This window comes from Rhodamnia argentea, chromosome 3 (assembly GCF_020921035.1).
Source record: "Rhodamnia argentea isolate NSW1041297 chromosome 3, ASM2092103v1, whole genome shotgun sequence".
Taxonomy (NCBI): domain Eukaryota; kingdom Viridiplantae; phylum Streptophyta; class Magnoliopsida; order Myrtales; family Myrtaceae; genus Rhodamnia; species Rhodamnia argentea.
The window spans coordinates 34,866,984-34,889,591 of record NC_063152.1 but is presented as its reverse complement, the minus strand read 5'-3'; the positions used below and the strand labels follow the sequence as shown (position 1 = coordinate 34,889,591).

General features: G+C 40.9%; 1 long non-coding RNA gene and 2 pseudogenes across 1 annotated transcript; all 3 read right to left on the bottom strand.

Annotated features, from left to right (window-relative positions):
• Positions 1 to 11,540: 11,540 nt before the first annotated feature.
• Positions 11,541 to 12,295, bottom strand: LOC115757598 (annotated as a pseudogene).
• A 13-nt stretch (positions 12,296 to 12,308) lies between these two features.
• LOC125314427 lies at positions 12,309 to 12,851 on the bottom strand. The gene is made up of 2 exons (XR_007197922.1): positions 12,608 to 12,851; positions 12,309 to 12,378 (listed from the first exon to the last, which is right to left on the bottom strand). It is a non-coding gene; the product is annotated as an uncharacterized LOC125314427 (long non-coding RNA).
• Positions 12,852 to 19,679: 6,828 nt separating this feature from the next.
• On the bottom strand, positions 19,680 to 21,395 carry LOC125314187 (annotated as a pseudogene).
• Between the last annotated feature and the right edge of the window lie 1,213 nt (positions 21,396 to 22,608).

Sequence of the window (22,608 nt, the reverse complement as noted above, 5' to 3'; positions counted from 1 at the left end):
AATCGCCGGTGTTGATAATTTTTTTTAGTAAAAAGTTACTTTTTCGTTTTTTTTTTTTCTCTTTTTTGTCTTAGACCAGCAACCCTCGTCGTTCTCCACCAAATCCACCGATATTGCACGGAAGAAGGTTAATTTGACTATTGATGAGCACAAACCCCTTCCGTCCTCTTTTCTCAACTTCAGGATGCCCAGCCTGCTTAATTGCGTCAGCTTCCCGTGCTCTCTCGTTATGACGTCTTTCCTCACATCTTCCGCCTCTATGTGCAGAGTCCCGATCTCCGTGAGTGCCTCGAAACCATACTTGTAGTACAAATAGGATATATTCACATACCGACCGACACACCAACAGATGCTGGCGTTTTTTGCAGCTTCAAGATTTCGACAGGCAATCGCGTTACATTAGTTGATCAAGTGTCTCTAGGTTCTGAAGCGGCCCTATCGAAGTAGGAATTGTTTTAACTTCGGTGTGCCTGAAGCTTAAGTATGTTAGGTAGTACCAGTTAACAACTTGAACGGGGAACCTTGACAAAGTTGTGGCTTGTAAGTCTAAGAACTTGAGCAGTTTAAAGTCACATCCTAGGATAATGCTAATGAATCCCCTGTTTACGCAATTTGCATTAGGCTTCCGTTCAGGAGCTTGCTGAAGTAGTTCTCTGCAACTTCTTCGAGCGTCTTGCCTTGTTTTCTCTCAACAAGCCCTTCCGCTACCCAGAGCAGGATCAGTCTCTTGCGCTCGATCAGGTGACCCTCGGGAAGTACACTCAAGTGCAAGAAAGAGGACTTCAGTAGTACTGTTAATTATGTCTCGAGTTTGAATCGTTTGCGGAATCCGAATAAATTGAAGAATGTATATCGTTTTCGTAGATGGATATATTTGGAAAGAAAAGAAATCTTGGATTAGAATTTCTTTTCTTGAAAACCTCGTCAAATCTCGTGAAGATTTGTTATTCTGTTGAAGGAAGCTTATCCAAGATTGCCACCCAACAGAATTCCTTTTTTTGTACGGGGAAGACTCCACCTTTATGTGATTGGTTGGTCAATGAAGAAAGAAGTTTTCTTTGACTTCTTAAAAAGCTGCACAAACAGAGGAAATAAAAGAGAGGGCTTTTATTTCCAAGTTCCTTTAGCAGAAGAGAGAAGCGGCCGCCGCACGAAGAGAAAGAAAAAGGTGCACGTACAGTGTTCTGTTTTTGAAGGTCGTGCGCGAGAGTTTTCGTTCAGGCTCAAACATTCATCGGTTTGTGCTTCGTAAGTTTTTATATATTAGATCAAGTTGTTTTATTTGTGAACACTTTGGGTTTTGGTATAATCTAGGTGCGGGAAACACGAGCGTATTGAGCGATTGTAATTCCGATTCTCCGATTATAGTGGATTGTTCTTGCTGGCTCTCCCGTGGATGTAGGTACCGATATTCGGACCGAATCACGTAATCTATGGTGTCCTTTATTGTTCATCGTTATTTCTCATGGCTTTTTTCGCATTGATTTATTTGCAAGATCTGGGTTAGTTTCCGCACGTTATATTACAACAAGTACGTCAAATCATTGAAACTGAGGGAAAGCACCCTCTTCAAGTTCTTGAGCCTTTCATTGCAGCCAATCTCGGCACGAAGGCTGCATTGCACCACATCCCATTCATCGATCCTCCGTTTGTCTTTCGTGGCCAGAGCACCACTCAGAGCAGTAGTCCTTCACACTTTCTCAAAATATACTTGCATGTCTCCTCTAGGTGGGAAGGGCAAGAATTTCCCTGAAAAGTCTACTCACAGAAAAGCTTCCACGACCGTTCCGAGTAGCTCCATGGTTTATATCAACCCATTGAACTCCTTGCAGGAGGTAGATGCCAGATCGGTGTTCCGGGTTGCAATGATAACCTGGCTTCCAGGATGGTTGTTGGGCAAGGAATGCTTGACTGCATCCCATTCGTTTATGAGCCCTGCGTCATCAAGGACGATCAGGTACCTCTCCTCTGAAGCATGTGCTTGATGATCATCTTCAGCCAATGGCTATTCATAGTGTTGGCTCTTGGAGGGACTAGTTTCTTGACCTGATCACCCTCGTGGTCTGATCAAGCGTGTCTTTGAGCAGTCCTTCGTTCTTGTACGGCCAGGAGAGAGTGATCCAAGCATATCAAGCATGTCTTTGAGGAGCTCTTCAGTCTTGGAGGACTGAAGACAGTGATCCAAGCGTACATCGCGACATGCTTCTTCACGGTGGGGTCTTCGTAGACTGGCTTCACCGGAGTAGTTTTGCCAACCCTCCCATTCCAATGACGGAGAAGACCTCCTGCCTGAGACCCCTGTCAAGTAACTCCCCAACCACCTCGTTCTTTGGCCGCTCAATGCCCCACTAGGTCAGTTTTATCTAGGAGAAGGGCATTGCCTCGGTGGTCCTGCCACATGTTGTCTGCGCCAGTCGAGCTCAGATCTTGTTGAGCCCTGCTAAATTTTTGGCCCAGCCTCCGGTGCCCATTGCACATGCCTTTTACTCTAGAGTTGATGCGATATTATCTCGGATGTCACACGGTATTGAGCCTTCAGGTTCTTGATGCAGCAGGACATCCTGCTGATGAGGCCAGCGAACCCGACTTCGTGATCGTGTCTCAGGACCAGAGAGAACTCGTTGAGCGCATCCTCAAAAGTATTTCCCACACTTTTGACTTCCTTGTGGCTTTCTTCAAGGGAATCTGCGACCCTGAGGAAGACTCGAGCTCACTACCATTCTCCTCTCGCCTGTCAGGAACCGCACCTCATTCTCAAAGAATTGTGAGAGCTTCTTGATGAGTAGGTGAGTCACTAGGCTCACTGCCATGCCTCTACTTTGAGGTTTTTGGTTCATGTATTGCCTAGAGGCTTTAGACTGTGGCTGCAAAAGTTGCAGCTGTTTTCGTTTATCTTAGTGATATGCCTTTTAATCTTGCATGACCCTGTTAAAATATTCTATGTTTGACAAAAAGCTGTTTAATTTTCTTGTTTCATGTAGAAAAGTCAGCTAAGATTCATGAGACTAATCGTTTAGTACTTTATTCATTTGCAGTTTCATCATATCTGAGTAAGCTATTTGTCAACAGAAATTACTTTCGACCAAAAAAAAACAACAGAAATTACTTGTATCGTTGTATAACGCTGTCTTAAAAATCATATTTCTATCGTCAAATCACTAGAAAGTTTCCGAGGAACTTACGAGTATTATGTTGCAGGAATAGATTCTTTGCTGGATCTAGGAACAGCTAATTTAGATGTGCTTGTTGTGAGTTCCCAACCATGCCATCTTCTCCATATGGCTTATCGAAATATATTTCAGCTACCAATTAATGGGTTTTTTTTTTTTTTTTGGTCAAATAATGGTTGAACACGGTATTAGGTCGACTTAAATTTATTGGAAAAGACGCACAGCAAGGCAAGAGAGATATGATATATGGCTGAGATCCACGGAGGAAAACTTTCAATCAATTCAGAATATCACGATGGCCAAGAGTTCTCAAGAATCAGGACTTCAACACCCGAGGCCAGGACAATCCATCCGTGCCTGAACATTAAAGTGAATTTCAGGGACTTGCCATTAAGGATCACAAAAGCCAAATTTATTTTCTGACCAGGTTACCTGAAGGACAGGAATAGAAGAATTAATCAACTACAGTAAGGCAATAAAACAACCAAAATAGTTCAGACTATTCATGAGCTTCACTGTGCATGCTCCGATAAACTAGTCCCATCGAAAATGATGGTCAATAATATGATCTTAGCAGATTAGAGCTCACACAATCAATTCAAGCTTACTTAACAAGCTCAACAACCACTTGCACAATCCAATCATAACCACAAAAGGCCTAACGCGATGTACCCACACATGCTCTAAAACTGTGACGCTGGTGACGAGAGAGTCGCCATATTCAAACATGGAGCCATCTGCCATGCAACATTCGCCATGTTCAAACATGGAGCTACATTGAGCTGTCGACTTTACTCCAAAATTGTGGCGTGGGCGAAATCTTTTATGCGGCATTGACCATCACTAATGCTACAATCCGAGCAACACATCCATCACATTCCATCTTTCGAGAACTTGCTAAAGGCAAGACGCACAAAAAGCGAAGTGCAAGGAATATAGTCAATCCGGCTCGGACACATGACATTTTGGAAAGTACCAAAGAGAGCGATCACAGTGTTCTTAATTCTTAGAGGCCTATAAATGGAATATCGAGTCACGGACATCAATCAGAGGCAGTAACTCCTTCCAACGGCTGCTTCACCTTTGTGATATAACCACTCAGTGCTTCCTCCTTCGATTTTCCTGCCAACAAACAAAAAGATCACTCTCAGAAATAGCAAAGACCAATAGGAATCATTAAAAAAAAAGTGGAAGTTGCAAGAGAAGAACTATTATTTTATGTTTCTACCTTCAATAGCCTTCCATGCATCCCACTTCGCCCGATCACTCATGTTGAACATTCTAGGGCGACCTCCAAGTCACATGAAACATGCATTAGCTATCTCGGAGAAACAAAGCGGTGTTGAAGCAGGACAAGTTACAAATCGGAAAAAAAAAAAAATCGAAAACCCCATCAGATAGGGGTGAGTGCAAAGGAAGAATAAAACACTCACGAAACAGCTTTCCTTTCAAAATTTAGGGAGTGCAAGGGAAGGGATATGAAAAAATCAGTTGCTTAAGTACGCAAATGCATCTCCGAGAAACAAAGCGGTGTTGAAGCAGGACAAGTTGCAAATCGAAAACCCATTAGATAGGGGTGAGTGCAAAGGAAGAATAAAAACACTTGCGAAACTGCTTTCCCTTCGAAATTTAGGGAATGCAAGGGAAGGGATATAAAAAAATCAGTTGCTTAAGTACGCAAATGCATCTTGAAAGGGTAAAATGTATAGATTCGTAATCGGACGAGCCTAGACCGATACCTAAGGATCATCCCACTCAACCTTAGCAATAGGATTTACCTTTAAATATTGTATGTAGAAAAGGCGATAAGCGAAAAGGCCAATCTAACTAGTGAAATGTAATTCAATTTCCTCATTTTCTTTCCTTATAAGCAGATCAACTAATATAAGTAGGCAACTAATAATAGTTTATAGATATGTCAAATTAAAGAGGGCCGGTGTGGCAAAATGCAAACTTCATTTTGATGTATAGATTTTTCAATGAAAAAAAACATGTAAAGTTCTGAACTTACCCAACTTTTTGGGAAAGATTACCAAAAAAAGTCATAAACATATTACAATTATGCATCTCAAATCTTAAATCTTTTTTTTTTTTTTTTGCGATTTAGTCCTAAACATTTTGTATTTGTGTCAACTCACTTCGTCCGACCCATTTTGGTTGAGATATTTACATAAATGCTGACCATCCTACATGGCATAATCGACGTTGACTTGGACAAATATGAATAATTATTTTATTTTATTTTATTTTATTATTTTTATGAATTTTTTCATTTCTTTTTCCTTTTTTTTTTTTACAACTTTGGCTAGCACGCTCAAAATATTTGATCTTAGGTGCATTTCCTCCCGGCTTATTATTGTTTGGGTACGACCGGGCAACTATCGATATCTATCAATATCTTTTCTTAGAATGTTGTTGTTAAATAGTTATCTATCTAACTATTTCGTAAACTATCGAATTGGATATTAATTAGACTTGCAGTTGACTAACCGGTGAGATGGATCCGATGATCAACAAGACTTGAAGTGTCTTGGCCTTTTTCAAGAGGATTCTAAGAGTCTCCTAGAATTTTCTTGAGTCCTCTAAAATATTCATAGGGACGGACGATATGGTAAATATATTATATTCTAGAAGCTTCGTAATTAATGTTGGTAGTTGGTAGATAGAGAGACGCAATCCCTACCATTAGATCTAGAGAGATCTAACGGTTGTAATGAGAGGACCTCTCGTGTATAAAATAGGGCTCTCCCCCTCATTTGTAATCACTCAACACAAAGCAATAGAAAGAGCTTTTCTTTCTATGAGGTTAGTGACCGAGCGAGCAATCTTCACTTAGCGAGTCGCCACAAGGTCAACTAGAGAGAGCTTACCGCAAAAGACCTAACGCACGCATTCACACAGACACCCCCTTGGACAAGAGTTTGTCTTATTACTCTTCCCGAACATTAAAGTGAATTTCAGGGATTTGCCATTAAGGATCACAAAAGCCAAATTTATTTTCTGACCAGGTTACCCGAAGGACAGGAATAGAAGAATTAATCAACTACAGTAAGGCAATAAAACAACCAAAATAGCTCAGACTATTCATGAGCTTCACTGTGCATGCTCCGATAAACTAGTCCCATCGAAAATGATGGTCAATAATATGATCTTAGCAGATTAGAGCTCACACAATCAATTCAAGCTTACTTAACAAGCTCAACAACCACTTGCACAATCAGTTCAGTGGCGTACTCCGATCATAACCACAAAAGGCCTAACACGATGTACCCACACATGCTCTAAAACCGTGACGCTGGTGACGAGAGAGTCGCCATATTCAAACATGGAGCCATCTGCCATGCAACATTCGCCATGTTCAAATATGGAGCTACATTGAGCTGTCGACTTTACTCCAAAATTGTGGCGTGGGCGAAATCTTTTATGCGGCATTGACCGTCACTAATGCTACAATCCGAGCAACACATCCATCACATTCCATTTTTCGAGAACTTGCTAAAGGCAAGACGCACAAAAAGCGAAGTGCAAGGAATATAGTCAATCCGGCTCGGACACATGACAGTTTGGAAAGTACCAAAGAGAGCGATCACAGTGTTCTTAATTCTTATAGGCCTATAAATGGAATATCGAGTCACAGACATCAATCAGAGGCAGTAGCTCCTTCCAACGGCTGCTTCACCTTTGTGATATAACCACTCAGTGCTTCCTCCTTCGATTTTCCTGCCAACAAGCAAAAAGATCACTCTCAAAAATAGCAAAGACCAACATGAATCATAAATAATAAAAAAAAAAGTGGAAGTTGCAAGAGAAGAACTATTATTTTATGTTTCTACCTTCAATAGCCTTCCATGCATCCCACTTCGCCCGATCACTCATGTTGAACATTCTAGGGCGACCTCCAAGTCACATGAAACATGCATTAGCTATCTCGGAGAAACAAAGCGGTGTTGAAGCAGGACAAGTTGCAAATTGGAAAAAAAATAAATAAATCGAAAACCCCATTAGATAGGGGTGAGTGCAAAGGAAGAATAAAACACTTGCGAAACAGCTTTCCCTTCGAAATTTAGGGAGTGCAAGGGAAGGGATATGAAAAAATCAGTTGCTTAAGTATGCAAATGCATCTCTGAGAAACAAAGAGGTGTTGAAGCAGGACAAGTTGCAAATCGAAAACCCATTAGATAGGGGTGAGTGCAAAGGAAGAATAAAAACACTCACGAAACTGCTTTCCCTTCGAAATTTAGGGAGTGCAAGGGAAGGGATATAAAAAAATCAGTTGCTTAAGTACGCAAATGCATCTTGAAAGGGTAAAATGTATAGATTCGTAACTGGACGAGCCTAGACTGATACCTAAGGATCATCCCACTCAACCTTAGCAATAGGATTTACCTTTAAATATTGCATGTAGAAAAGGCGATAAGCGAAAAGGCCAATCTAACCAGTGAAATGTAATTCAATTTCCTCATTTTCTTTCCTTATAAGCAGATCAACTAATATAAGTAGGCAACTAATAATAGTTTATAGATATGTCAAATTAAAGAGGGCCAGTGTGGCAAAATGCAAACTTCATTTTGATGTATAGATTTTTCAATGAAAAAAAACATGTAAAGTTCTGAACCTACCCAACTTTTTGGGAAAGATTACCAAAAAAGTCATAAACATATTATAATTATGCCAATCAAATCTTAAATCTTTCTATTTTTTTTTTTTTTTGCGATTTAGTCCTAAACATTTTGTATTTGTGTCAACTCACTTCGTTCGACCCATTTTGGTCGAGATATTTATATAAATGCTGACCATCCTACGTGGCATGATCAACGTTGACTTGGACAAATATGAATAATTTTTTTATTTTATTTTATTTTATTATTTTTATGAATTTTTTCATTTCTTTTTCCTTTTTTTTTTACAACTTTGGCCAGCACACTCGAAATATTTGATATTAGGTGCATTTCCCTCTGACTTATTATTGTTTGGGTACGACCGGACAACTATCAATATATATTAATATCTTTTCTTAGAATGTTGTTGTTAAATAGTTATCTATCTAACTATTTCGTAAACTATCGAATTGGATATTAATGAGACTTGCAGCTGACTAACCGGTGAGATGGATCCGATGATCAACTAGACTTGAAGTGTCTTGGCCTTTTTCAAGAGGATTCTAAGAGTCTCCTAGAATTTTCTTGAGTCCTCTAAAATATTCATAGGGATGGATGATATGATAAATATATTATATTCTAGAAGCTTCGTAATTAATGTTGGTAGTTGGTGGATGGAGAGATGCAATCCCTACCGTTAGATCTAGAGAGATCTAACGGTTGTAATGAGAGGACCTCTCGTATAAAATAGGGCTCTCCCCTTCATTTGTAATCACTCAACACAAAGCAATAGAAAGAGCTTTTCTTTCTATGAGGTTAGTGACCAAGCGAGCAATCTTGACTTAGCGAGTCGCCACAAGGTCAACTAGAGAGAGCTTACCGCAAAAGACCTAACACACGCATCCACACAAACACCCCCTCGGACAAGAGTTTGTTTTATTACTCTTCCTGATTCTTCCGTGGAAAATTCTGGATTCATGAACAAGAATTATCAAGAAGATCATTGAAAAAATCCTCTGCTTCTCACGGATCACGTAGAAATCCTTCTCAGCTCATAAATGAGAAAGTCTCTTGCAACTGATCACGCTATTCTCGAGAAAAATGCTCAAGTACAAAAGGCAGTATCCACGGTCGTCGGTGTAAAGAATCTCCAATACTTGGAGGATAATGTTGAATAAGGGCAAGTTATCGGCCATTGCTGCGGGAAGACTGAGTTGACAAACTTCCTTCAATGGAGAAGGAGAATCCCCTTTCAGGACACATAGAGGCAACATCAAAACCTGTTCTTCATGTGGAGTGTGGACGAACAAATCGATTTGAATCTGAACAGAGCCAAACATTAGCAACACTTCCTAAGAGGGGCTTTTTTCCAAACCAAGATAAAAAAAAAATAATTACCAAATCAAGTGTAAAAAAATTTTATTTACTAAATTAGGTGTCGCTCTGTGGTTTTGGGGCCGAGCGGGCCAAAAAAGAAAAAAACATTTCCAGCTCGACAGTTTGATTGCCGAGCGGATGGTGCGTATATATTTTTTTAAAAATTTTTATTCTTGCTCGGCACTCAACCTTTTTTTTTAAATTTTTTATTGTTATCTTTTTTAATCATTTTTTAATTTCTTTTTCTTATTTTCTTTTAATCATTTTTTTATTATTCAATTTGTTCTCCGGAATGGACAAAATATTAATGAAATTCCTATATAATACAATGGTCTACATTAACAAGCGAGCGAATCAACGATCGAGGCCGCGGAGTGAACGCTTGCTTGGTCCGCGGGGTCGAGTCTCGTTCGTTCGTTCGTTCGCTCACTCGCTCGCTCGTTTGTTCGCTCTGCAGCCCCGATCGTTTGTTCGCTTGCTCGTTCGTTCGCTTCGCGGCCTCGATCATTCGTTCGCTCGCTCGTTCGTTCGCTCACTCTGCGGGGTTGAGGCTCGCTCGCTCTTTTGCTCGCTCGTTCGTTAGCTCCACTGCCTCGATCGTTCACTTGCTCATCCTCAATTTTCAATTCGTGGCGAACTCTCTCCATCAAAGACCTTTCGGATTCAGTTGGAAGGAGAGATTCCACGAGAAATCCATTTGCAACTCATCCTCATCGTCCAACATGGTCGCACCTGTTCCTTCGCCCAAACTCATTCCTGCAAATAATTCCAATTTACGAAAAGATGCGTTCTCGAGTGAGTCCATTCCATTGAGCACTAGACATGGCAAAACCACGACACGCAATGTAAACATGAGCGTTAAATTCATAAACATGGTGCATAAACTCTATTCCGATAGTCCCTTTCCTCACCCTATAATGAGACTAGGATGGCTTGGTTTACTCCTACATGGAATGTAAACATGAGTGAGCGAACCAATGATCGAGGCCGCGGAGCGAATGAACGACAGAGTGAACCTCGACCCCGTGAAGTGAGGGAACGAATGATTGAGGCCACGGAGCGAACGAACGAGCAAGCGAACGAGCGAGCCTCAACCCCATGAAGCGAGCGAATGAATGATCGAGACCACGGAGTGAATGGGCAAGCGAACGAATGATCGAGGCCGCGGAGCGAACAAGCGAGCGAACAAACGAACAAGCGAGCCCCGACCCCATGGACCGAGCGAGTGAACGAACGAGCGGCCTCGATCATTCGTTCGCTCGCTCGCTCGTTAACATAGAACATTGTATTATATAGGAATTTCATTAATATTTTGTCCATTCCAGAGAACAAATTGAATAATAAAAAAATGATTAAAAGAAAATAAGAAAAAGAAATTAAAAAATGATTAAAAAAGATAACAATAAAAAATTTTAAAAAAAATGTTTATCGCCTACTCGGCAATTAGACTATCGAGCGGGAAATTTTTTTTGCTTTTTTGGCCCGCTCGGTAGTGTGACTGCCGAGCGAGGGATCGTTCGGCCCCAAGACCGCCAAACAACATCTGATTTGGTAAATAAAATTTTTTTACACTTGATTTGGTAATTATTATTTTTTTTTATCTTGGTTTGGGAAAAAGCCCTCCTAAGAGACTCAGAACCATCTACAAGGGCGAGAAAATCTGGTGCATACATGAAACAGCAATGCCTCACTTGTGTCCTTTAGAATTTACATTTTAGAGTCTACAATTCGGTGGAAAGAAGAGAATCTTCGGATCCCTCTGCCTCCACACTTGTATCCTTAGTACAATACTGGAATGTCGTTCGACAATATCTTGATGTGTCAAATATGGGGTAGATCCTTCTATCCTTCTTGATGTTAGGATCAGGCGCACAAATCTCACGAAATACACAATAAAAGCAAGACAGAAAAGTTGAAAGTTTATCGTCATTCATCCTTAAATTATGACTATATCCAGCGGATGATTTCACTGTAATAAAACATTACCATCTCTCTGCTATAATCAATTATAAGAAAATATAATTATATAAGACAACAACTATTCAAGGCTTAAGCCCAAATTATCAATAAAATACGTCCTCAAATTATAAAAATTCTCTAAAATCTTAAGGAGCTGCCCCTTGCAATCCCGGCAGGGGTGACCCCCTATACACCCGCCCACGCACCAGGAAGCAGGATTTCCCTCTGGAAATCATGACTGCGGCACAACTTATTCGTTATCAATTCGGTCACTTGCATTAGGCTTTTTTTGAGGAGCTCGCTTAAGTGGTCCTCCGCAACTTCTTCGAACGTCTTGCCTTCTTTTCTCTTAGTAGGGCTACCCAGAGCCGGATCAGTCTCCTGCGCTCTATTAGGTGACCCTCGGGAAGTACACTCAAGTGCAAGAAACAGGACTTCAGAAGTACGGCAAATCGTTGAAACTGAGGGAAAGCACCCTCTTCCAGTTCTTGAGCCTGTCGTTGCAGCCAATCTCGGAACGAAGGCTGCATCGCACCACATCCCATTCATCGATCCTCCGTTTGTCTTTCGTGGCCATCAGTGGTGGGATGGCCATGATTGAGAACAGTAGTCCTTCACACTTTCTCAAAATGTACTTGCATATCTCCTCTAGGTGGGAAGGGCAAGAATTTCCCTGAAACGTCTTCCAACCGGAAAAGCTTCCACGACTGTTCCGGAATGCATGGCTCCATGCTTTATATCAGCCCATTGAACTCCTTGCAGGAGATAGATGCCAGATTGGCACTCCGGGTCGTGATGATAACCCGGCTTCCGTGAACGTTGTTGGGCGAGGCATGCTTGACTGCATCCCATTTGTTTATGTGCCATGTCATCGAGGACGATCAGGTACCTCCTCCTCTGAAGCATGTGCTTGATGATCATCTTCAGCCAACGGCTATTCATAGTGTTGGCTCCTGGAGGGACCGGTTTCCTGACCTGATCACCCTCGTGATCCGATCAATCATGTCTTTGAGGAGCTCTTCGATCTTGGAGGGCCGAGAGAGAGTGATCCAAGCATGTTGAGCATATCTTATCGATCTTGGAGGACCAAGAGAGAGTGATCCAAGCATACACTGCGAAATGCTTCTTCACTGAGGGGCCTTCATAGACCTGTTCCAGCAATGTGGTTTTGCCCAACCCTTCCATTTCCATCACTAACGCTATATCCCAGGCAACACATCCATCACATTCCGCAAAATAGCTCACAGTTGTGGATCAGAAGTTTCTGAATAGACCTTCCATTTTCAAGAACTTGCTAAAGGCAAGACACACAATAAGTGAAATGCAAGGAATACAATCAAACTGGCTTAGGCAAGTGACATTTTGGAAAGTACCAAAGAGAACGATCATATATAATTCTTATTGGGTACGAGTTTCAAACATAGCGACAAAGAAGCCCCTAGAGGGAATACAGAGTCACAAACATCAAGCAGAGGCAGTAGGATCAGAAGTTTCTGAATAGACCTTCCATTTTCAAGAACTTGCTAAAGGCAAGACACACAATAAGTGAAATGCAAGGAATACAATCAAACTGGCTTAGACACGTGACATTTTGGAAAGTACCAAAGAGAACGATCATATATAATTCTTATTGGGTACGAGTTTCAAACATAGCGACAAAGAAGCCCCTAGAGGGAATACAGAGTCACAAACATCAAGCAGAGGCAGTAACTCCTTGCAACAGCTGCTTCACCTTTGTGATGTAATCACTCATTGTGTTATATTATGTGTTGAGTTTGAGTTCATATATGAGACCCAACTAATTAGAATTTCTTTTAAAGGTATATATATACATATATGTATAGGCGAGAATTTGGATTCGGTTGAAAAGAAGATATTGATCTCCATGTTTGACCATTGACCAAGTTTTGGGGTATATGTCTTCAACAGAAAAGATTTGGGGTGGGTCCTAGTCTAAATAAAAAAAAAAAAGCAAGTCCTCATTTGAGATAAAAGAAAGAAGTGCACATGACTTCTTTCTTGTGCAATGGTCGGTCAACAAGGGTTTGATAAAGAGCGACGGACCCACACGCTTGTTGTGTATTCTTTTCTCTTCTTATTGTCGCACAGAGAATTTCACAAAAAGAAGAGGACGGCGCCGCATGAGAAGAAGAAGCAGAGAAAAGCCACGCGAGAAAGGAAGCAAGGGACGTTCTTGTTTTTTTTTTTTTTTGGCCGTGCGAGAGCTTTGCTTGGGCTTGAACACGTGGAGAGATTTTGTGCGATGTGAGTTTTATATCTGAGTTATTTATTATTTGATAGTTTGGGCTTGCGCGTAATCTAGGTGCGGGAAACATGAAAGTATCAAGCACTGGCTCTCCCCGTGGATATAGGTACCGATATTCGGACCTAACCACGTAATCTCTGATATCTTTTATTGTTCCTCGTTATTTTTTTGTGCTTTTACATTGACTTATTTGCAAGATCTTGGTTAGTTTCCGTGCGTTAATATTACAATACTTCCTCCTTCGATTGTCCTGCCAATAAGCGAAAAGATCACTCTCAGAAATAGCAAAGAACAACAAGGATCATAAAAAAAATGGAAGTTGCAAGATGAGAACTACTATTATATGTTTCCACTTTCAACAGCTTGCCGTGCATCCCACTTCGCCTGATCGCCCATGTTGAACATTACAAGGCGACCTGCAAGTTACGTGAAACAACCATATTTTCTGGGAAGTGGCGCAGTAAGAGATTTTTCCATTGAAAACATGACTTGTAAGGAAAACAGAGGGCTTAAGTATACTCTAAGTGCCATAAGTTGTGTACGGCGCTCACTTTAGTGCCAAAACTTTCAAATCGATCACTTTAGTGCTAAGTTTTTATAACTTCGATCACTTCAGTGCCAAAACTTTCAAAACGATCACTTTAGTGCTAAGTTTTTGCAATTTCGATCACTTAAGTGCCAATATTTTTAAAAAACGATCATTTTAGTGTCAAATTCACTGAGCCACGTCATCTCAAATATTAATAAAAAATAGCACGTGTCGAATTTTCGGCAAGCCACGCTAGCTCCGGCACTAAAGTGATCGTTTTTAAAAGAAGTTGGCACTGAAGTGATCGAAGTTACAAAAACTTAGCACTATAGTGATCGATTTGGAAGTTTTGGCACTAAAGTGAGCGTCGTACACAACTTATGGCACTTGGGGTGTACTTAAGCCGAAAACAGAGAAACAAGTGGAAGGCGAGGAAAGAAAGAAAGAGAGGACGACAAGTTTCGGGAAGAAGAAGGAGCAGAAGCTGCAAAGAGAGAATGACCTGCAAGGTAGGAGGCATGAAAAGAAAGAGGAAGAAGGAAGGTGGCACCCGCAAGAAAAAAAGAAGAAAAAAAAATAAAAGCGTTGATCGAATAATAAAATAAAAGGAACTACATAAATTTGTATAAGAAACTGTGGGTGACACAAAGGATAGGATGGTCAAAACACACAAAAAAGGAGTATAAAAAACATAGGAAGAGTGAAAAAAGCGTGAGCCAATGACATTTTTTTGTGCTATGACCAACAAAAGCAACATTTAAATTCCAAAGAACTAAAAATATTTTTGGGTTAAGGCCGACAAATCTAACATTTGAATTCCAACATTTTCAAGGGATAATTGTCTCCAAAAAGTCTTAAACATATTGCATTGCGTTTAATTCATTCTTAAACATTTCACTTGTGCCAATTTAGTCCTAAGCATTTTGATAATTTATCAATTTAAATATAAATATTTTAATTGTGTCAATTTAGCTCTAAGCCTTTTGAAATTTTGCATTACGTCGTTACACCTTGAACTTAGGTACCTAAAAGAGGTACAATAGATTGTCAAACAATTTTTCATTCGGGTTGGCAACAGTGATCGCAGACTCTTTATCTTTTGACTTGGAAATAATGATTAGATGCAGAAGGTTGTGTACGCCACCGGTTTTGACCCTCCAATAACTTATTCTCTTTTCTTGAATTACATTATGAACTGACAACCGTGTATGCAAATTTTCTTTTGTTTTTTCTTGGACCGGCTGGGAACCCTCCTGCTTGATAAATCCTTGTGTCATCTAGAGCCGCATCATTGCGGAGCTTTTTATGGGACAATCTAAAGGAAGATGCTCAAGTAAAAAAAGAAAATCATGGACATGGAGAAGGTGGTCCATGCACAGAGTTATCTTCCTTCTATTTGGATTAACTACGTGCCGCTCTAAGTCGGGGGTCATATTGTGACGGGCATGCTCAAACGAGTTTCAGTTAAATGATCATGAAGGAAGTATAACACATCTGCTCTGCATGTGTCATCCAAGACGAGAGCACAACTCAAGTTTATTTTTCGAGTTAAACTATTCAGCATCCTTGGTTGTTCACACCCTCCATGTTCAAATCCTGCTTCCATCAGTACTACCTCTCTATTGCCGACCAACTCCGAGGATCCTAAATCCTCAATCCATACATAATATTTGAAGAGACTCCTCACACTTTGTGACATAGCATGGCAACCACTAGACTAGTCTTTCCGACTCCTTGTGCCCTGTGCACGAAAATCACTTTCGACGTCTATTGACACTTAATTTTTACTGTCCCCGCTAAATTTAATTTATTTAAGGGTAGTCACGACTACGCCAAAGTGTTCTCTTTTGGTAGATCCTTGTTAGCAATCGTACCAGTCAGTTCATTGGCTCTTTGATGCCCACCAACGTATTTGTCTTTTGTCTTTTCAAAAAAGGTGTTGGACGATAGCCGATAGCAGGCCAAGCTAGATAGGGCATGCTTGCTAGTTAATCCATTGCAAATGTGTCATGATTCAATCGATCTAACGTTCCCTTACCCGTGCGGCCTTAGGAAGTTAGCCTTTGTTCACACACGCTTATGCTCACATGGATCGTAGAGAGAGAGAAACACTATAGAGAGAAGCTCTGGATTTCTATTCACTTGCGAGATGATTCAAATGAGAGGAGGAGACCTCTATTTATATAAAGACTCCCTCAATGACAACCGTAGATCTCTAATCGATTATAAAGAATTCTCTAGAACATAATACATTTACAATATTGTCCACTCCATAAATGTTCTAGAGAACTCAAGAGATGTGTCCGTTTGGAGAGTTCATGATCCATCGGGCTTGGAAACCTTTGCACTGTCATTGCTATGGTAGCCACCACCGTCATTGAACCATCACCCCACATAATCACCGTCTTCTGCTTCATGCACCATCACCTTCAATCAAAAATAAAATAAAAATATGCCCGGCACCATACAATTTCCTTTTCTTTTTTTTTCCACAGCCCCTCTCATTGCCATCATCTTCTTCTACAATGAACCACCCAAGACGCCGCCACCATTGATCATCGTGTGGAACCACCATGAAGAATCCCTAGCCACCACCGTCTACGATGCCGAGGGCTATATATGGACCTTCACCACGACCTGAAAATAATCCTTCGACTGCCTCAGACATCGCTAGAAGCAACCAACCAAACAATTCTTTGGCATCATGTTTGGTCGTGACCATATTTGAGGTATGTTAGGCATCCCTATGCACAACATATAAGGAACGAAGAAGATGGGGAAGAAAAAGGGAAGGATAAGAGAGAGGCAATGCGAAATTGTGAGTTGGAGCACAAAAAGGGAGAAAATGTTTGGGCTAATGATGCTTTAATTTTGAGCATTGACGGTCCAATTGAGTTTCGGATTCTAGACTCAGCTGTGTCATTTAACCCCCGCCTTTGAGCAAAAAAATAAATGACTCTCTCGTTGATGTCAATTGAAAACGGCAAAGGGATGATGCTGGCTGCTCAACAATCGTGCGGGATCGATGGCGCATTCAACTGAGGTTCGCTTCAGATCATGGGGAAAGAAACCAAGTTGGCTATTTCACAAAGGAATGGGATTTTCAATTTTCATCTCAATTTGTAAAAAGGAGATGCTGGAGGGATTCATTTCTCCAGTCCCACCGGATCGAGATTCCAGCGTTGGCTGCATTTGTTGTTTCTTGAAAATTAGCCCTTCCTTTTCTTCTTTTCTGTCGTGGTAAGTAGTAAAATTTGGCCAAACGCAAATATGATTAGAGATTTATATGGTCCTTTTGTCTCCTTTGTATTTGAGCGAGAAAATTAATTCCTCAGCTTTCAACTAAAATTTCCAAGTACTATTCGAACTTTATGATATTATGAGATATTTTAGTAAAAATTCTCCAAAAAGTCCTAAACTTATTATATTTTTGCCAATTCAGTCCTAAACCTATTGCGCTTTCGACAATTCAGTCATAAACTTTTTAATTTTGCCAATTGATTCATAAACATTTTCAAGTTCCGCCAATTAAGCTTATTCGGCCAATTTTGGCCGGAAATAACTAGCGTGGATCTCGATCATCTTACATAGATAATTTCTAATAATATTAGTAATTTTTTGAATTATTTTTTATTTTTTATTTCATTTCTTACTATTTTTTCCTTTTCTTCTTCTTTTTTCTTTTTCTCGGTAGAGGTCGCTGGCCTTAGGCGAGGGACACCCTCGTCGGATGGGGCGAGGGAGCCCTCGCTTGGGTGAGGGTCGCCCTCGCCAGTCTTACCAAGGCCACCTTCTTTGGCCTTGAGCAAGGGCAACCCTCACCAACTTAGGCCCGGGCGTCCCTTGCATGAGGGTTAAAAAGGGGGGCCCTCGCCTAAGGGCGACGACCTCCGTTGACCATCGACAAGGGCTAGCAATGGTCAGCGGAGGGAAAAAGAGAAAAAAGAAAAGGACAAAATAAGAAAAAAGTAAAGAAGGAAACCAAAAAGAAGAATAAATAAATAAGTCAAATCTATTATAATATTATTAAAAATTGTGTATGCTAGTGTCATCTGTGTCATATAAGATAGCCGGCATCCACATTAGCGATTTCTGATCAAAATTGGCTGGATGAACTCAATTGGCAAAATATGAAAAGGTCTATGAATCAATTGACAGAAGTGTAGTAGGTTTAAAACCTTTTGGACAATTCTGTTGATATTCTATCTGAATTTATATGCCAAACCTATTAATGCTTATATTGTCAACTTTTATTTCTATTCAAAAAGTACATAACTTTTATTGCAAAACCAATTAATACTCAGCCAATCAAAATCCGCTCTTCCAAGGTCTGCAAAATCTTTTAACTTGCTCCGAGAGTGTCCTCTTCCCATTCTGCGACAGAGATTCAGACGCAATTCCAAGAGAGAAGTAAATGGGCAGCTAACTGCTTGAGAACTGCAGAAAATGCCGCTCCATTTCTTAACTCTATGAAGGGATTGCAAGCTACTGAATAAGACTGTCTTAGTCAATGAAAGCAATCTTAGGGCCCATTTGGTTTCGACCGAAGGAGACGATGCCAGCTGATTTTAAGCCCTCTGCATTTGACCAAATCCCATGCTGCAGCTGGGGTGAACTCCCCATCTGTCTTTTGAGTTTGAATCAGAAGATATGCAGCCTTGCTAACCCACAAAGTGCAGCCACGTCTGTCAAACCCGCATATCAGACGAATTCTTAAAGGTGGAATCGCTAGTCAAGAGCTCAAGTTGTCTGAAAATCGCAAGCTCCCCGTCTGATCAACCAATTGTCTTTAGAGCATTTCACGAGCCTTTGAGCCCATCTTGGATTTTATATAAATGCATACTAACTTTAGACTGTCCATCTTTTGGATGGAGGGCCTATGTAAAGTTGTGCAAGTTCAGACCTACCCAACTTTTTGCCTAAGTGAAAGCTCACAATCCATAAATCCTCCCTCGTTAGGTAATAACATTGGAATGTGCGTGCACCTGCACTAGCACTAAGTAAGATCCAGGACAGACATGTTAATATTTGAATCCCCCACCTAACGAATGAAAGGATGAAACATGAAATTTCTATGCCGAGCTCAAGGCAGGGTCGCATTCCATTGCTATGCTCGAAGTGGTTGAGCTAAAATGGTCGAGTTCGCGTTTGGTTGGGCTTGATGGGCCAAAAGTTGTGCCCAACATTCTTGTGAAAGCTAAGCAAATGGCAATGTTTCAACCGAGGCAGCTGCAGTAGTTGTTTTCGACAGCGCGTGTAGCAATATTTTCATCACTCAGCAAGTTATAACATGGTCCACAGCCAACAGAAGTGGGATACAAGATTGACAACTTCATCGGCGAAATTCAACGATTCACGCACGATGATGACCAGTTATTACTTGCCTTCTGACCTAAAATCCAATGCTTCACGTCCGAATCAGGGAGCACGATGTTGCTTCTTAAATGAAAGATGAAAAACATCAAAAGTTGATGGAATTTTTGAAGAATGCAAACAGATTTTATGACCAAATTGATTAAGCCAAGTGTAAATATTCTAGGATCTTCAAGAGAAAGAATCAATAAAGATTACGTTATTGCTCAACAGACTTGGCTTTTAACTCTTTAGAATCGAGGGCATTTATACCTGAATAATATGTATAGGAAAGAAAAAAAAGCTATCCTAGAAAATACATCATATCTAAAAAATATCTCTTAACAAGACAACCAAACTGCTAGACAACCACAATTACGTCATCCATCTTCCCTTTTGAAGTCAATAATCCATCATCCCTTTTGAGGTCAGTAATCACTGACAAGACAACCACGCTGCAAGAAGTCGTCTTGGATTTCAGATGGCTCAAATCCGCGAGGTGGGACAATTTTCCTCAACGATGGCCTCACAGACACCATCCAATCTAGAAATGGGACATCGTCGCGTACATTATGGCAGCCCCACAGATTTATCGCCCTCAGTGTCTTGCAAATCTTCACCACCTTTTCTACCCCTTTGCTCGACAGATGCACGCAGTTCGATAGGTCGAGATGCTTGAGATGGCAACATCGACTTATAAATGCCGCTAGCTCCTCATCGTTGACTTTCAAGCCTTTTGCTTGCGAGCCCTCTAACTGTGGGAGTTCAAAGTCGATGCATAGATCCCCTATGTTTTCTAAACCACGCATCTCCAAATGCTTGATTTCAGAGCAGCTCTTCAGCACACCCCAAATGCCGTCCCAGTTATCTTCCCACAATGGCCCACGTCAAGATACCACAAGTTGGGGCACATACGTCCGATCTTCTTGAGGCATTCATCGGTCAAACTCACATTACCTGCTACGCCAAGAAACCTCACTTGAGAATTCACCACAATATCAGTTTCAATAGCATCATCCATCCTTAGTTTCGTCCAATCCATAACGATATGCTTTAGGAAGGGACACTGTCTCACGAGTTTATACAATGTCGTCTTCGTGAGATTTAACCAGTGTCTTACGTCGACTGAGGTCAGGCTGCGAAGATCTCTACATATCACTCCCATGACGTCATCCGTGAGGAAATCTACTCCCCCCAAATCTAGGACCTTGATGCCTCAGTGCTTTAGCATGATCCTCTGAATCCCATCGAACGAAAACCCCGAAGCATGCGAAAGAACGAGGCTTTGTAGCGGAATATTTGCCTCCGCGACAGACATTAGCAACCCATCCCATATATATGAGCACGAGAAATCCAGCCTACTCAAACCCCGAGCGCGATGAAAGGAAACCACCAACTCCTCACAGAAAATCGTCTCCTTTTTCATCAAAGTCGGGGCCAAGGATACCAAGTCAGGCCTGTTCTTCATCAACGAAGCAATACCTCTCCCAGTAATTAAGCCACATTTCGTAAACCTAATTTCCCTCAGACACGGCAAATTCACGGACAGAACGACAAAAGACTGATCAGAGATGAACTAATTATCAGAAATGTCGATTCGCCACAGCCTCTGCAGCTTCTGCGACAGGAACGAGATACCATCATCGGTGACCCGGCTCAGCCTCGGATTTCTAATGTCGAGCACTTTGAGCTCAGGAAAGTAGTTCGCGATCGAACCCAAGTCGCCATCCTCCAACAACCCAACATTGGCAAGCACCAAGACCCTCAAAGCCCCAAACTTGGACCCCATCTCTCGCAACCCATCGAGGTGGAGGGACTCCTGGTTCGAGAGGTTGAGGCGCTCGAGGGGCAACGGGAATTGCACGATCTGGAGGAGGACGGAGGAGCGATCCCCGCGGAAGTAGCTGAGCTTGATGTACTTGAGGGATGTGAAGCGCCGGGAGAGGAGGGAGTCGAGGCGCGGGGGGGTCATGTGGTTGCAGACGGAGAGGGAGGTGCGGACGGTGTTGGAGATGTGTAGGAGTTGCTTGCAGACGGTGGAGACGGACTTGAGGTCTGCTTTGGACGTAAAGGAGCGGAGGACGGCCTCCCAGAACAGCAGGGGCAGGTCTTCCCACGGTGGTTAACGTTGATGGGCCATCGATAAGGGTAACACAACATCGCTAGGGTTCTACCACATATTCGGTTTTCTAAGGCTATATTTGGTCGTCGAGATTTCTAAATAAGATAAGACTGGATAAAATAGAATATAAAATTTACGGATTTTGCTATATTCTATTCATTGTTTGGTGACTCGCAATAATAAATACGGATATTTTCACATCTTATTTTGTCTATTGTTTGATATGGATGAAATATTAATGTAAATGAACCTAAATGCTACACAAACGAAAATGTTAGGAATCTCTCGCAACAGTCTTGCCTAGCTCATTTTTATTGCTTATTTTTTTTCCTTTTCTTTTTTAATTCTTTTTTCCCCTTCCATCATTCTCTAGTGAATTATACTAATATTCTTGAATTACCAAAATACCTAAATATGTAATAAATATAAATATAGTATAATATAAGAAAATTTTATACTATAAGATAGAAAGAAATTTGAATACATAAATAATAATGAAATCATTTTTATTTTTGTTATTTTGAATTTTTTATATTAGAAATCAAATATTATTTATATTCTAGTACTATTTTAATTTTATTAGTTTGAGAAATTTGTTATTCAAAAAAAATAACTTATACATTAGGGTTATTAGAAATCATATTCACCTTTAGTATACCTCCCCCATGGGATAATTTTATCCTGTCTATATCCCACTTTACTTTATCCTAGGTAGGTACCAAACACAAGATATGATAAATTTTATCTTATCGTGAATTTTATCCCAACTACCAAACACAGCCTAAAGATTGGACTTGGAACGCGCCAAACAAGAAGGGAATTGCGAATCGAAATGAAACCATTTATGGTTCTGGCCCGACAGGCCACCCAACCCATGATCACCTCTGCTCGATGCATGTCGGCTATCTATTAGTCATTTTTAAGAATTCAAATTCGGTATGAGTTCTTGAAAGTGTCTCGACAATTGATTTAATTTTAGCTTGTCGATACTGAACTGATGGGCAAAACAATAATCGGCCGTTTTCAATTGGACGGGAATCTCGCATGGCCATACCGAGCCTTTTTACAGGCCTTCCAGAATAACGTTAGCAAGTAATCCAATAGCACAATTGTTGGGTCCTTGATGAACTACTGAATGACAGAGATAACCGTCAGTTATTGATTGACAACTATTGTTAATCGTCGAATCACACGTTGATTGTCGTCCATCTAATCTCGGCCAATCTCCCCTTTCC